The 14,645-nt window shown below is 43.4% G+C and overlaps 1 protein-coding gene across 5 annotated transcripts in view; it reads left to right on the top strand.

Annotated features, from left to right (window-relative positions):
• The window catches only part of ZNF774 (zinc finger protein 774), a 70,167-nt gene that overhangs the window by 14,017 nt on the left and 41,505 nt on the right, over positions 1-14,645 (top strand). For 2 of the 5 annotated variants that reach the window (XR_013160761.1, XR_013160764.1), the window contains exons 2-3: positions 5,609-5,682; positions 11,672-11,755. The exons of 1 other annotated variant lie outside the window; for it this stretch is intronic. The gene's annotated coding sequence lies outside the window, so the exon portion shown is untranslated. Of the gene's footprint in view, positions 1-3,017; positions 3,301-5,608; positions 5,683-11,671; positions 11,756-14,645 lie in introns of those variants that run through there. 2 more of the 5 variants (XR_013160765.1, XR_013160763.1) reach the window with 2 other exon arrangements.

Raw genomic sequence — 14,645 nt, 5'->3', positions numbered from 1 at the left:
TTATGAGCTCTTTATATATTGAAGATACCAATTTGTTGTCTGCTATATTTATTACAAATAAATTTCTCATGTATTGCTTAACTTCTAATTTTATAAATAATATTTTTAATGTCCACAAGTTTTTTCCATGTATAAGCTTTTTAAAAATGTAATTGAGGTGAAATATATATATATACTGCATATATCTGAAGCATGCAAATCAAAGAGTTTTAACAAATATATAAATCTCCAATGTACAAGTTTTTAATTTTATATATTTGAATTTCTTGGTCTTCTCCTCCAACTGGCCACTCTTAAGAAAAATTGTGCAAGTATGAAATATACAAAAAAAATCATTGGCTTTTTTGTCTAGGACACTTTTCCAAGTTATCTTTGCCTTTTCTTGTCTTTGATCTCTTTTACAACTCTGCAAGTTGTAGAAGACTGATGATAATGCAAATAATTCTTATCCACAGAAATAGAAATGAGTCAACTCTGGTGGAATGCAGTTGGTTATTGCCCTGTGGACAGATCTATTTTGCGCTTGTATGTAAATTCATTTTAGCCTTCCTTATCTGGTTCCCTGTGTGTGGATTCTAATATGAACCAGTACTGAAATCTTACTTGTTAATGTGATAAATAAAATATTTGACACGTGTTCTTTTCATGTCAGCATGAGAGTCGTAATAATACCCTCTTTTTAAAAATTACTTTTTCACATCGCCCATATTCAAAGCATGGGTTAACAGGGTGTGGCCTGGACTCATTCTGGAGACAGTTTATTTGCAAAGTCGTGCTGAGTTTATTTCAGGGGGCTAGACTGACAGTTCATAATTATGAATCAATAAGAAAAGATAGAATTATTTCTTGTGCCTAGAAAATATAGGGAAGTATATATACCTGTTCAAATTCCCAGTAAACTAAGATGGAGTCTGTGCTCCATCGCCTGTCTTATTTTTTTTTCCCTCCCCTATCTCAGCCTTTTTTCAAAGCCTTAAAACTAGGGGAAGCCAGTGAGTTGTTGGCAAGTTCCTGGAGGACAAGCACTATTTTTTTTTAATTTTTTTTTTTAAATACCAAAAACACCAAACAAATGCAAACATGCTTAACTTTTGATCATTCCGTTCTACATATATAATCAGTAATTCACAATATCATCACATAGTTGCATATTCATCATCATGATCATTTCTTGGAACATTTGCATCTATTCAGAAAAAGAAATAAAACGAGAACAAAAAAAAAATTTATGCATACCATACCCCTTACCCCTCCCTTTCATTGATCACTAGCATTTCAAACTGAATTTATTTTAACATTTCTTCCCCCTATTACTTATTTTTATTCCATATGTTCTAATCGTCTTTTGACAAGGTAGATAAAAGGAGCATCAGACACAAGGTTTTCACATCCCACAGTCACATTGTGGAAGCTATATCATTATACAATCATCTTCAAGAAACATGGCTACTGGAGCACAGCTCTGCATTCTCAGGCAGTTCCCTCCAGCCTCTCCATTACATCTTGACTAACAAGGTGATATCTATTTAATGTGTAAGAATAACCTCCAGGATAACCTCTCAACTCTGTTTGGAATCTCTTAGCCATCGACACTTTGTCTCATTTCATTCTTCCCCCTTCTGGTTGAGAAGGTTTTCTCAATCCCTTGATGCCGAGTCTCAGCTCATTCCAGGATTTCTGTCCCGTATTGCCAGGAAGGTCCACAACTTTGGGAGTCATGTCCCATGTAAACAGGGGGAGGGTGGTGAGTTTGCTTGTTGTTTTGGCTGGAGAGAGAGGCCGCATCTGAATAACAAAAGAGGTTCTCTTGGGGGTGACTCTTAGGCCTAATTTTAAGTAGGCTTGACCTATCCTTTGTGGGGTTAATTTTCATACTAACAAACCCCAAGATTGGCAGTTCAGCCTATAGTTTTGGTTGTCCGCACTGCTTGTGAGAAATGATATCTCTTTTAGTCTCCAATATCTTAGAGCAGCCAGAAGTAAAAACCTTAAATTGTGGAATTGTAACCCATACCAAACTCTGAAATCTGTTCCACAACTAATTGTTGTGCTGTGCTTTAAAATTTATTGCTTTTTTGTGTATATGTTATTTTTCACAAACAAGGCAAAAAAAGTCGATTGTGGTGATAAATGTGCTGGTTTGAAAGGATGTATGTACCCTTTAAAAGCCATGTTTTAATCAAAATCCCATTTCATAAAGGCAGAATAATCCCTATTCAATACTGTATGTAATTAGATCATCTCCTTGGAGATGTATCCCAATCAAGACTGGTTGTTAAGCTGGCTTAGGGGAGATGTGTCTCCACACATTTGGTTTACTGCAGTCCTATAAAAGAGGAAACATTTCAGAGAATGAGAGATTCAGAGAGAGCAGAATGACATAGCCACGAGAAGCAGAGTCCACCAGCCAGTGACCTTTGGAGATGAAGAAGGGAAATGCCTCCCGGGGAGCTTCATCAAACAGGAAGCCAGGAGAAGAATCTAGCAGATAACGCCGTGTTCACCATGTGGCCTTCCAGCTGAGAGAGAAACCCTGACTGTGTTCCCCATGTGCCTTCTCACTTGAGAGAGAAACCCTGAACATCGGCCTTCTTGAACCAAGGTATCTTTCCCTGGATGCCTTAGATGGGACATTTCTATAGACTTGTTTTAATTGGACATTTTCTCAGCCTTGGAATTGTAAACTAGCAACTGATTATTCCGATTCTGGTATATTGCATTCTGGCAGCTAGCAAACTAGAATGATAAAAAATATTTATTCCTTCTAGCCTCCTGTGTTCTGGAGCAGCTAGAAGGAAAACCCTGAGAGGGTGGTATGGTAGCCCATGACTGACAAACTCTGGGGTCTGTCCTGTGACTACTCGTTGAAGAGTGCTTTGAAAGCTACTGCTTTTTTCTTTTCTTTTTTTTTTTTTTTTGCTTTGTATATATGTTATAATATACAATTTTAAAAGGTTTAAAAAAATTGAAAAACACGGGGACGTTATTCTCTCACAGTGGTGGAGGCCGGAAGTCGGACATGGAGGTGCTGGCGAGGCCATGCTCCGCCTCCAGTCGCTGCAGGAAGAGGCTCCCTGCCTTGTTCAGCTGTGGGGATCCCCAGGCCTGCGGCAGCCACACCCCAATCCCTGTCTGCATCTTCCCGACACCACCTCCTCTGTGTGTCCGTGTCCAAATCTGCGCTCTTCTTACGGACGCCGGGTGTTGTCTACATATGCAAAGACCCTGTTTCCAAATGAGGCCCACTCACAGGTGCTGAGGTTACCACCTGAGCAGATCTTCTCAGCCCCACAAGAGCAGGTATTAAAAAACACCCATTGTGGGGGGCAAACAGAACTCACCCTGGCAGGCAGCCGGCTCCGGCCGCCCCGTGCTGGCTACCCGTGGCCACTGCTCAGGATACACATAAGGCGCGCGTGGGTGGAAGTGCACGGGAGAAGGTCAGACAGGATGCAGCCTTCAGGGCTCTGCCAGTGACTGTCTCCAGGTGGAGAGGAGTGGGAGCAGGAGGGGCGGTCTCCATCTTCCCCCTAATTTTGAAACTTTGAGCCTGAAGATGGAGTTGTCTACTGCTGGTGTCCTTTAAAAAGAAGAAATGAGCCCTGTGGGGTGCAAACTGCTGGCAAATGCAGATTGCCTTTCTACCTTGCTTTTCCTAGTAGCATCGTTTTAGTTATTGAGGGAATGTTGGTTTTCAAAGAACAGAAAGAAACCCACTCAGAAGAGCTCCAGATGGAAAATGGGGTTGGTGGGAAGGTATGGGGATCCCCTCGGCCTCCAGGGGCAGCTTGCAGGGGATTAGAAGAGGAGGCAGCACCTGTGGCCCCAGAGCCCCCCAATCCCTCGGGCAAGGGTCCCCGAGATCCCAGGCCTGTTTTCCTGAGAGAGAGAATCTGAGTTTGTGGCCTGGGTCCAGTTCTCCTCCGTCTTGTCCAGACTGAGGCGGGACCAGGCCCGAGCATCCCACTAGGCCACTGCAGCAGGGAGCTGAGCAGGTGTCTGCAGAGTGCCCACCGGCGCGACCACAAGCTCTGGTGGCTCTAACAGAGCTTGTTGTCCAGCAGGGGTTGGCATCTGGGATCGCAGCAGGGCGTCCACACCTCCAGGGTGCACAGGCCTCTGGGGATTTCCAGCACTTTCAGCTCAAGGACGGGATTGCCGCAGGCAAGGGGGACCCTGGGACCTCCTGGACTGTGGAGTCAGAGCCTCCTCCTGGCTCAGCTGCTCTTGCAGTGTGACCCTGGGCAAGTCATTTTAACTGGTCCCACCTCAGGCTGCTCTTTGGAGATGCGAATAATAATCGTTCTCACCTCACCAGGTGAGATAAGCACCTAGGGAGCCTCGATAAATGTTAGGGAATTAAGTAATAATATGCATGGTTTTAAAATGCATAGGAAAGTAAGTCTCACTCCCACTGTGTCCCTCAGGCTCCAGTCCCCCTACCCCCCAAAGCAATCACTCTTATCAGTTCTTGTACATCCATTCAGAGATGGTCTGTGGAAACAGAGATGTGTATGTGGAGCTTGTTAGAAATTCACAATCTCAGGCCCACCTTAGGCCTGCTGGATCAGAATATGCATTTAAAATGCAAGCTCTCCATCAGCTGATGAGTGGATAAAGGAAAGATGGTGTATCCGCATGTCTTAGTTGGCCAGAGCTGTTATCAAAAATACCACACCAAAGATTGTCTCCCACAACAGAAATTTATTGACTCATGATTTAAAGATAAGGGAAGTCTGAAGTCTAGATTTCAGCGAGGCTTTCTTTCTCCTGGTGTGTGTTGCACTTGGCTGCGGGAAGCAGGCAATCCCTGGAGTTGCATTGCTTTTCCATCACATAACGACGTCCTCTCCTTTCTCTTCTGGGTTTCCGCTGCCCTCCTGCTTCTGCTCTTTATAAGCCCTCCAGTCATCCACCCTGGTTCAGCCCCACACTGTCTTGAAAATAACATCTTCACAGTGTGTTCACACCCACAGGAATGTGGATTAAGATTAAGAACATGTCTAAATTGAGGTATACAATACAATGCAGCCCTCCACACTCTACAATGGAACATCATTCATCCTTAAAAAGGAATGAGGTGTTATAATGCACCTGTGATGGTTGGGTCCATGTATGAACTTAGCCAGGTGACGGGGCCCGGTGGTCCGGTCAGGCAAGCACTGGTCTGTTACGGTGAAGACGTGTCATGGATTTAAATCCTCAGGAAGTTGATTGGATCTACGGCTGATTACATCTACAATCAATTTAGAGGAGTGCCTTCTGCCGTGAGAGGAATTTAATCAGTTGAAGGCTTTTAGGAGAAGTGATAACTTTGGTAGTCAGAAGAAAGAATTTTCAGCTCTACATCAGCCACCAACCCTCTCCTAGAGAATTCATCAAAGACCTTCGTCGGAATTGCCAACTTGCAGCCTGCCCTATGGAATTTAAACTCGTGCATCCCCACAGTTGCATGAGACACTTTTATAAATCTCGTATTTTCAGTTATTTCCTGTTCGTTATGTTTCCCTAAAAAATTCCAACTAATACAGCTTTGATACTGGGAGTGGTCCTTGAGAAACAGAATCTTAAAAATGAGTTTTTTCAATTGGTTTTCTATTCTGATTAGATTCAAAGGTACTAATGACGGTTTCCAGTAATCAAGATGGCACTGACAGTCCATGGGGTGAGTTGTCAATAGAGGTAAGCAAAATATCACCATTTGATTCTGCTAATCATACTCTTATATGAGGAAAGGCCCTGGGTGACTATGGTTTTCACACCTTAACAGAGTTTTGTGGGGTGTAATAATGTTGGCTGGTTGTTCCTAGATACAGTTATAAAAGAAAGGAATGAGCTGAAGCCTTCATAGTTGCAACATAAGCACCCCATGAAAGATGTAAAAGTTTCTACGTGTGCCCTGAAAGAAAATCTTATTTCCTTTGGTCGCAAACTCAAGGTCTCTGAAAATAAGACCCCGAGTCTCACTGTGCAAGTAGCAGATATACAATGTCAACTAAATTCTCATCCTTGCCGGGCATCTGTTGTTAAAGTGAGGACTTTGACTGGAAAGGAATGGGATCCTGAGAATTGGGAGGGGGACATGTGGGTTGATCGTGATGGCCGTGGGGACGTGGACTCGCTGGAATCTGCCGAGCCTTTCCTAGATGGACCCGTAACGGATTGCCCTGAGGAAACGGCTTCATGGCCTCCATCTGCCCCTAAGAGTCTGCCATCCAACCTCCCCCTGAAGACACTGACCCTTCAGTGTGTGCTAAACCTGTAACCACCTCTCCTGAGGAAACTGCCCTCACTCCTGTCTGGAGAGAATAATCCTGTTTCACCAGATGAAACTGCAATGGAATGCTCTGAGGCAAATGACTTGAAGGACACTTGTAATTCTTTTCATAACCCACTCCCACTGCCCTTTTCTTCAAGACCTATAACTAGAATAAAGTCCCAACAGACTCCCAAAATAAGGTACAAAGTGTGACCTATGAGGAGGTACGCTGTACTCCAAAAGAACTGCATGATGTTTCCAGTTTATATAGACAGAAATCAGGGGACTATTAAGGGTGTGGGATAATGGTGAAAGAAATATAAAGTTGGATCAGGCTGAATTTATTGATATGGGCCCACTAAGCAGAGATTCTCCATTCAATGTTGTAGCTCGAGGGGTTAGAAAGGGCATTAACAGCTTGCTTGGGTGGTTGGTTGAAACATGGATCCAAAGGTGGCCGACATTACCTGAGGTCGAAAGCCGGAACTTCCCTGGCTTCCTGATATAATGTAGATAAGGCGATCCAGAGGCTAAGAGAGATGGGAAAGTTAGAGTGGATTTATCGTGGAGGACCTCCTCAAACAACATCCTGGGTTGTCCAAATGATACACCTTTTACCAGGACTTTGAGGAATAAATTTATGAAACTAGCTCCATCATCCCTGAAGAGCTCTTCACCTTCTCTGTAGGTGAGGTATTACTGTGGGCACTGCTGTCACTAAGCTGGAATCTATAAATACAACCCGAGGATGACCGGTCCCAAGTTGGCAGAAGCCACATGGCAGCACATAATTGCCAAAGACAAGGTAGGCATGGCCACCATAATGGACAGCAGACTCAAAGCAGCAGGCAAAATAATCTGACTTGCAGAGATTTATGGCTTGGCTAGTAGATCATGGGGTACTTAAAAGTAAAATAAACGGGCAGTTTACTAAATTCTTGTTTGCTCAGTCTAACCAGAACAGTTCTAGGTCAGGTGGCTCTAAAAACAGAGTCATTGTCCCTTAACCAATTCCAAGACTTGAGACAGTTCGCAGACCCAGAACCCCTTGAATGAGGGGTAGGCCAGATATCCTTGGCGAAGGACCTTCTTATGCTGCCAAGAATTTACAGTTAACCTTCCTCCCAGCCTGCCCCAAGGAGACCTATGGCCTTTTACCAAGATGACTGTTCTTTGGGGAAAAGGAAATCATCAGATATTTGGGGGATTATTAGACACTGGCTCAGAAGTGATATTAATCCCAGGAAACCCAAAATATCTGGTTCACCAGTTAGGGTAGGGGCTAATGGAGGTCAGGTGATCAATGGTCTTTTAGCTCAGTTCTGTCTCATAGTGGGTCCACTTGGTCTCTGGACCCATTCTTTGGTTATTTCTCCAGTTCCAGATTGCCTAATTGGGATAGACATACTCAGCAACTGGCAGAATCCCTACATTTGTTCTCTGACTCATGGAGTGAGGGCTATTATGGTAGGAAAGGCCAAGTGGATACAACTGGAATTGCCCCTATCTAGCAAACTAGTAAATCAGAAGCAATATTGGATTCCTGGAGGGATTGCAGAGATTAGTGCCACCATCAAGGATTTGAGGGATGTAGGGGTGATGATTCCCACCACATCCCATTCAACTCTCCTATTTGGCCTGTGCAGAAAACAGATGGGTCTTGGAGGATGACAGTGGGTTCTCATAAACTTACCCAGGTGGTGACTCCAATTGCAGCTGCTGTTCCAGATGTGGTATCATTGCTTGAGCAAATCAAGATATCACCTCGTACCTGGTATGTAGCTATTAATCTGGAAAATGCTTTTTTCTCAATAACTGTCAATAAGGATCACCAGAATAGTTTGCATTCAGCTGGCAAGGCCAGCAGTATACCTTCACTGTCCTTCCTCATGGGTATATCAATTCTCCAGTTGTCTGCAGGGAGTTTGATCGTTTCTTCCTCTCACAAGACATCACACTGGTCCACTATATTGATGAAGTCATGTTGGTTGGACCAAGTGAGCAAGAAGTAGCAACTACTCTAGACTTATTGGTAAGGCATTTGCATGTCTGGATAGGAGATAAATCCAACAGAAATACAGCTGCTTATCACTTCAGTGAAATTTCTAGTTGTCCAGTGATGTGGGACACGTTGAGATATCCCTTGTAAAGTTAAGGATAAGCTGTTGCGTCTGGGCTCTCCTACAACCAAAAATAGAGGCACAACACCTAGTTGGCCTCTTTGGAATTTGGAGACAACATATACCTCATTTGGGTGTGCTACTCAGGCCCATTTACAGAGTGGCAAGAAAAACTGCTAGATTTGAGTGAGGACCTGAACAAGAGGAGGCACTGCAACAGGTCCAGGCTGCTGTGCAAGCTGCTCTGCCTCTTGGACCGTATGGTCCAGCAGATCCATGGTGCTGGAAGTGTCAGCGGCAAATGGAAATGCTGTCTGGAGACTTTGGCAGGCCCCTGTAGGAGAATTATAGTGTAGGCCCTTAGGATTTTGGAGTAAAGCTTCGCCATCCTCTGCAAATAACTACTCACCTTTCTAGAAACAGTTTTTGCCCTGCTCCTGGGCCTTAGTAGAGATTGAATACTTAGTCTTGGGCCACCAAGTTACCATGAGACCTGAGTTGCCTATCATGAGTTGGGTGTTGTCTGACACAAGAAACCATAAAGCTGGACCTGCACAGCAGCCCTCATCATAAAATGGAAATGGTATATTAGAGATAGGGCTCAAGCAGGTCCTGAAGACACAATTAAGTTACATGAGGACGTGACCCAAAAACCCATGATACCCATTCCTGCCACACTGTCTTCTCTTTCCCAGACCAGAGCTATAGCACCTTAGGCAATTCCTTATAGTCAGTTGACTGAGGAAGAGAAAACTCAGGCCTGGTTTACAGATAGTTCTGCATGATATGCAGGGACCACCCAGATGTGGACAGCTGCAGTACTGCAGCTCCTTTCTGGGATGTCCCTGAAGGACAGTAGTGAGGGGAAATCCTCCCAGTGGGTGGAACTTCGAGGAGTGCACGTGGTAGTTCACTTTGTTCGGAAGGAACACTGGCCAGAGGCGCGTTCGTCCTGACTCATGGGCTGCTGCCAGTGGTTTGGCTGGATGCCAGGGACTTGGCTGCAACATAATTGGAAAACCTGTGAGAAAGCAGTCTGGGGAAGAGGTATGTACATAAACCTTTCTGAGTGGACAAAAAAACTTGAAGATATTTGTGTCCTGTGTGAATGCTCACCGGAGGGTGACTTCAGTAGAGGAAGGTTTTAATAATCAAGTGGCTGAATAACCTATTCTTTGGGTACCAGTCAGCCTCTTTCCACAGCCACTCCCGTCATTGCCCATTGGGCTCATGAACAAAGTGGTCATGGTGGTAGGGATGGGGTTTATGCATGGGCTCAGCAACATGGACTTCCAGTTACCGAGGCCGACCCGGCTGTGGCCACTGCTGAGTGCCCAAGCTGCCAGCAGCAGAGCTCTACACTCAGTCCCAGATATGGCACCATTCCCCAAGGTGATCACCTGCTACCTTGTGGCAGGTGATTACATTGGACGCCTTCCATCATGGAAGGGGCAGCAATTTGTTCTAACAGGAAAAGACACATACTCTGGATATGGGTTTGCCTTCCCTGCACTGAATGCTTCCACCAAAACTGCCATCTTGTAGACATACCAAATGCCTTATCCACCGTCGTGTTATTTTACACAGCATTGCTTCTAATCAAGGAACCCACTTCACAGCAAATGAAGTGTGGGAATGGGCACGTGCTCATGGAATTTCTCATCTTACCATATTCCCCATTATGCTAAAGCAGCCGTATTTATAGAATGGTGGAATGGCGCTTTTTTTTTTTAACTTTTTTTATTGTTAAATATAACATATATACAAAAAGCAGTACATCTCTAAGTACATTTTAACAAATGGTCATAGAACAAATTTTAAAGTTTGGTATAGGTTACAGTTCCATAATTTTTCATTTTTTCTTATAGCTGCTCCAAGACACTGGAGACCAACAGAAATATCAATATTCAGCAGTCATACTCATTTGTTAAGTCCAATCTTCTCTGTTATACTCCTCCTTCTTTTTAAATAGCATATATGCATAAAAGCAATAAATTTCAAAGTACATTGCCACAATTAGTTGTAGAACAGATTTCACAGTATGGTATGGGTTACAATGCACAATTTTAGTTTAGTTTTTGTTTTGTTTTTTTATTCTAGCTGCTCAAAGATACTGGAGGCTAAAAGAAATATCAGTATAATGATTCAGCATTCATATTCATTTGTTAAACCCTACTTTCTCTGTATAACTCCACCTTTGATCTCTTTCCCATTCTTTAGGGGTATTTAGGCTATGCCCAGTCTAACTTTTTCATGTTGGGAAGGGGCAGTTGATAATATGGTGTAGGGGGATGGAACTAAGTGATGTTCTGGAAGGGCTGGCCCCTCTGTATTTCAGAACTCATCTGGTCCAGGGATCCATTTGGAGGTTGTAGGTTTTGGAGAGTCACCCTAATGCATGGAACCTTTGAAGAATCTTATATAATGCCCTAGATATCATATAGGATTGGGAGGAATGGTTTCGGTTGCGGTTCGTCAAGTTATGATAGGTAGCAATGTCTAACTGAAGCATGCATAAGAGTAACCTCCGAGTAGCCTCAACTCTATTTGAACTCTCTCAGCTACTGATATCTTATTTGTTACACTTCTTTTCCCCCTTTTGGTCAGAATGGCATTGTTGGATTGAATAACTTTTTGAAGTCTTAATTATGGTGTCCACTAGGTGGCAACACCTTGCGGGGCTGGGGCAGTGCTCTCCAGGAGGCTGTGTATGCTCTGAATCAGCTCTGCTCTATGGTGCTGTTTCTCCCACAGCCAGGATTCACAGGTCTAAGAATCAAGGGGTGGAAATGGGAGTGGCACCACTCACTATCACCCCTAGTGATCCATTAGGAAAATTTTTACTTAAGGTCTGCTGGTCTACAAGTCTTAGGTCCAAAAGGAGGAGTGCTTGCACCAGGAGACACAACAATGATTCCATTGAACTGGAAGTTAAAGCTGCCACTTGGCTGCCTTGGGCTTCTCATGACTCTGAATCAACAGGCAAAGAAAGGGATTACAGTACTGGCTGGGGTGATTAATCCTATTAAGGGGGGAATAGGACTGCAGCTACACAGTGGAAGTAAATAAAAGTTTTCCTGGAATACAGGAGATCCCCTAAGGCATCCCTTAGTTTTACCAGGCTGTGGCAGTTTGAAGCTGTTGTGTACCCCACAAAAGCCACGTTCTTTAATCCCTATTCAATATTGCTGGGTGGGATCTTTTTGATTAAGTTGTTTCCATGGAGATATGACCCACCCAATTGTGGGTAGTAACTTTTTTTTTCTTTCTTTCTTTTTTTTTTTTTGCATAGGCAGGCACCAGGAATCGAACCCAGGTCTCCAGCATGGCAGGCAAGAATTCTGCCACTGAGCCACCATCAAACTGCCCATTGATGGTAACTTTTTTTTGTGTGTGTGTGATTTTTAAAATAATTTTTTATTGTGTAATATAACATATATACAAAGCAAACAAAGAAAAAAGCCATAGTTTTCAAAGCACTTTCCAACAAGTAGTTTACAGGGCAAATCCCAGAGTGTGTCATGGGTTACCACACCATCATCTCAGATTTTCTTTCTAGTTGCTGCAGAACATTGGAGGTTAGAAGGAATATATATTTTTATATCATCACTTTTTTCTTTTTTGTGAAAAGTAACATTTATACAAAAAAGCAATAAATTTCAAAGCACAGAACAACAATTAGTTGTAGAACAGATTTCAGAGTTTGGTATGGGTTACAGTTCTACAATTTTAGGTTTTTACTCCTAAGATACTAAAGACTAAACGAAATATCAATATAGTGATTCAGCAATCATATTCGTTTGTTAAACCCTGCCTTCTTTCCATAACTCTGCCATCACCTTTGTTCTTTCTCCCACTTGTTAGGGGTATTTGGGCTATGCCCATTCTACGTATTTCATGTTGGAAGAGCTTTCAATAATAAGGGGTAGGGAGATGGAACTAGCTGAAGTTCTGGAAAGGCTAACCACTCTAGGTTTCAGGATTTATCTGGTTCAGGGACCCATCTGGAGGTTGTAGGTTTCGGGGAAGTTACTCTAGTGCATGCAACCTTTGTGGAATCTTATATATTGCCCTAGGTGTTTGTTCTAGTTTGCTAGCTGCTGGAATGCAGTATACCAGAAATGGAATGTATTTAAAAAGGGAAATCTAATGAGTTACTAGTTTACAGTTCCAAGGCCAAGAAAATGTCCCAACCAAAACAAGTCTATAGAAATGTCCAATCAAAGGCATCCAGGGAAAGACACCTTGGTTCAAGAAGGCCGATGAAGTTCAGGGTTTCTCTCTCAAATGGAAGGGCACATGGCGAACATGGAGTCATCTGCTAGCTTCCTCTCCTGGCCTCCTGTTCCATGAAGCTCCCCCAGAGGCATTTTCCTTCTTCATCTCCAAAGGTCACTGGCTTGTGGGCTCTCTGCTTCTCATGGCTATGTCATTCTTCTCTGTTCTCTCTTAATCTCTCCCATTGATGGTAACTTTTGATTAGGTGGTTTCCATGGCGATGTGTCACCGCCCATTCAAGGTGGGGTTGCTTACTGGAATCTTTAAGAGGGAACCAGTTTGGAAAAAGCTTCTGAGCCGACACAGAGATAGTCCTTTGGTGATGTAGAAAGAAATCGTCCCTGGGGAAGCCCAGGAGAGAAAGCTAGCAGATGTCACCATGTGCCTTCCCAGCTGACAGAGAAAGCCCGAACCGCATTGGCTTTTCTCTGGATGCCTTTTGTGCTGGTTTGCAAGGAAGTATGCTCCCTAGAAAAGCCATGTTTTAATCAAAATCCCACTTCCTATTCAATACTGTATGTTTGAAACTGTAATCAGATCATCTCCCTGAATGATGTGATTTAGTCAAAAGAGGTTGTTAAACTGGATTAGGTGACGACATGTCTTCACCCATTTGGGTGGGTCTTGATTGGTTTATTGGAGTCCTAAAAAAGAGGAAACATTTTGGAGAGAGTCCCTTTTTTGGTAGAACCATGTGAAAGCCAACAGACGCTGCCGTGTTCGCCATGTGCCCTTCCAGCTGAGAGAGAAACCGTGACTGTGTTCACCATGTGCCTTCTCACTTGAGAGAGAAACCCTGAACTTCATCGGCCTTCCTGAACGAAGGTCTCTTTCCCTGGATGGATGCCTTAGATTGGACATTTCTATAGACTTGTTTTAATTGGGACATTTCCTCGGCCTTAGAACTGTAAACTAGCAACTCGTTAAATTCCCTTTTTTTAAAGGCCATTCCGTTTCTGGCATATTGCATTCCAGCAGCTAGCAAACTAGAACATGTTTGTTTGGACATGTTTATGGCCTAAGAACTGTAACCTTGTGACACAATAAATCCTTTTATAAAAATCAACCCAGTACCGGAGACCAGGGTTTGATTATGCCGGAGACCCGGGTTCAATTCCCAGGTCTCCCATGCCAAAAAACAACAACAGAAATGCCTTCCCCCTGTGTGTCCTGGCTTAACCTAGACCTTTAAGGGTGGTGCAGCAGTGGCTCAGCGGCAGAATTCTCACCTGCCATTCCAGAGACCTGGATTCGATTCCCGGAGCCTGACCATGCGGAAAAAAGAAAAAAAAACTCAACCCATTTGTGGTATATTGCATTTCGGTCAACATTAACAAAGCAAAACACATGCCCTGTGATTAAAGTCAATGGAAAACTGCAACAACACAATCCAGGCAGGACTACCAATGGCCCAGAAACGTCAGGAATGAAGGTTTGGGTCACTCCACCTAGCAAGGAACTATAGCCAGCTGAGGTGTCGGCTGAGGGTGAAGGGAGCATAGAATGGGTAGTGGGAGAAGGTAGTGATAAATATGAATTACAACCACATGATCAGTTACAGATATAAAGACAGTAATGGTATAAATATTGCTTCCTTGATTTGTAATGAATATGTTTGTACATAAAGCAAATATCTTTGTTTTCTTCTCTGTTTTATCCCCTCATCATAGACATGTAGTGTACATGTTGCAATATTTAAGTTATCAGATATCACTTTGATCTAGTTTGCTAGCTGCCAGAATGTAATATACCAGAAATGGAATGGCTTTTTAAAAGGGGAATTTAATAAGTTGCTAGTTTATGGTTCTAAGGCTGAGAAAATGTCCCAATTACAAGTCTATAGAAATGTCCAATCAAAGGCATCCAGAGAAAGATACCTTGGTTCAAGAAGGCCAATGATGTTCAGGGTTTCTCTCTCAAGTGAGAAGGCACATGGTGAACACAGTAGGGTTTCTCTCTCATCTGGAAGGGCACACCGCAAACATGGA

This window comes from Tamandua tetradactyla, chromosome 12 (assembly GCF_023851605.1).
Source record: "Tamandua tetradactyla isolate mTamTet1 chromosome 12, mTamTet1.pri, whole genome shotgun sequence".
In the NCBI taxonomy this organism is placed as follows: Eukaryota; Metazoa; Chordata; class Mammalia; order Pilosa; family Myrmecophagidae; genus Tamandua; species Tamandua tetradactyla.
Note: the sequence above shows the minus strand (reverse complement) of the source record. Positions and strands in the feature narration are given on the sequence as shown.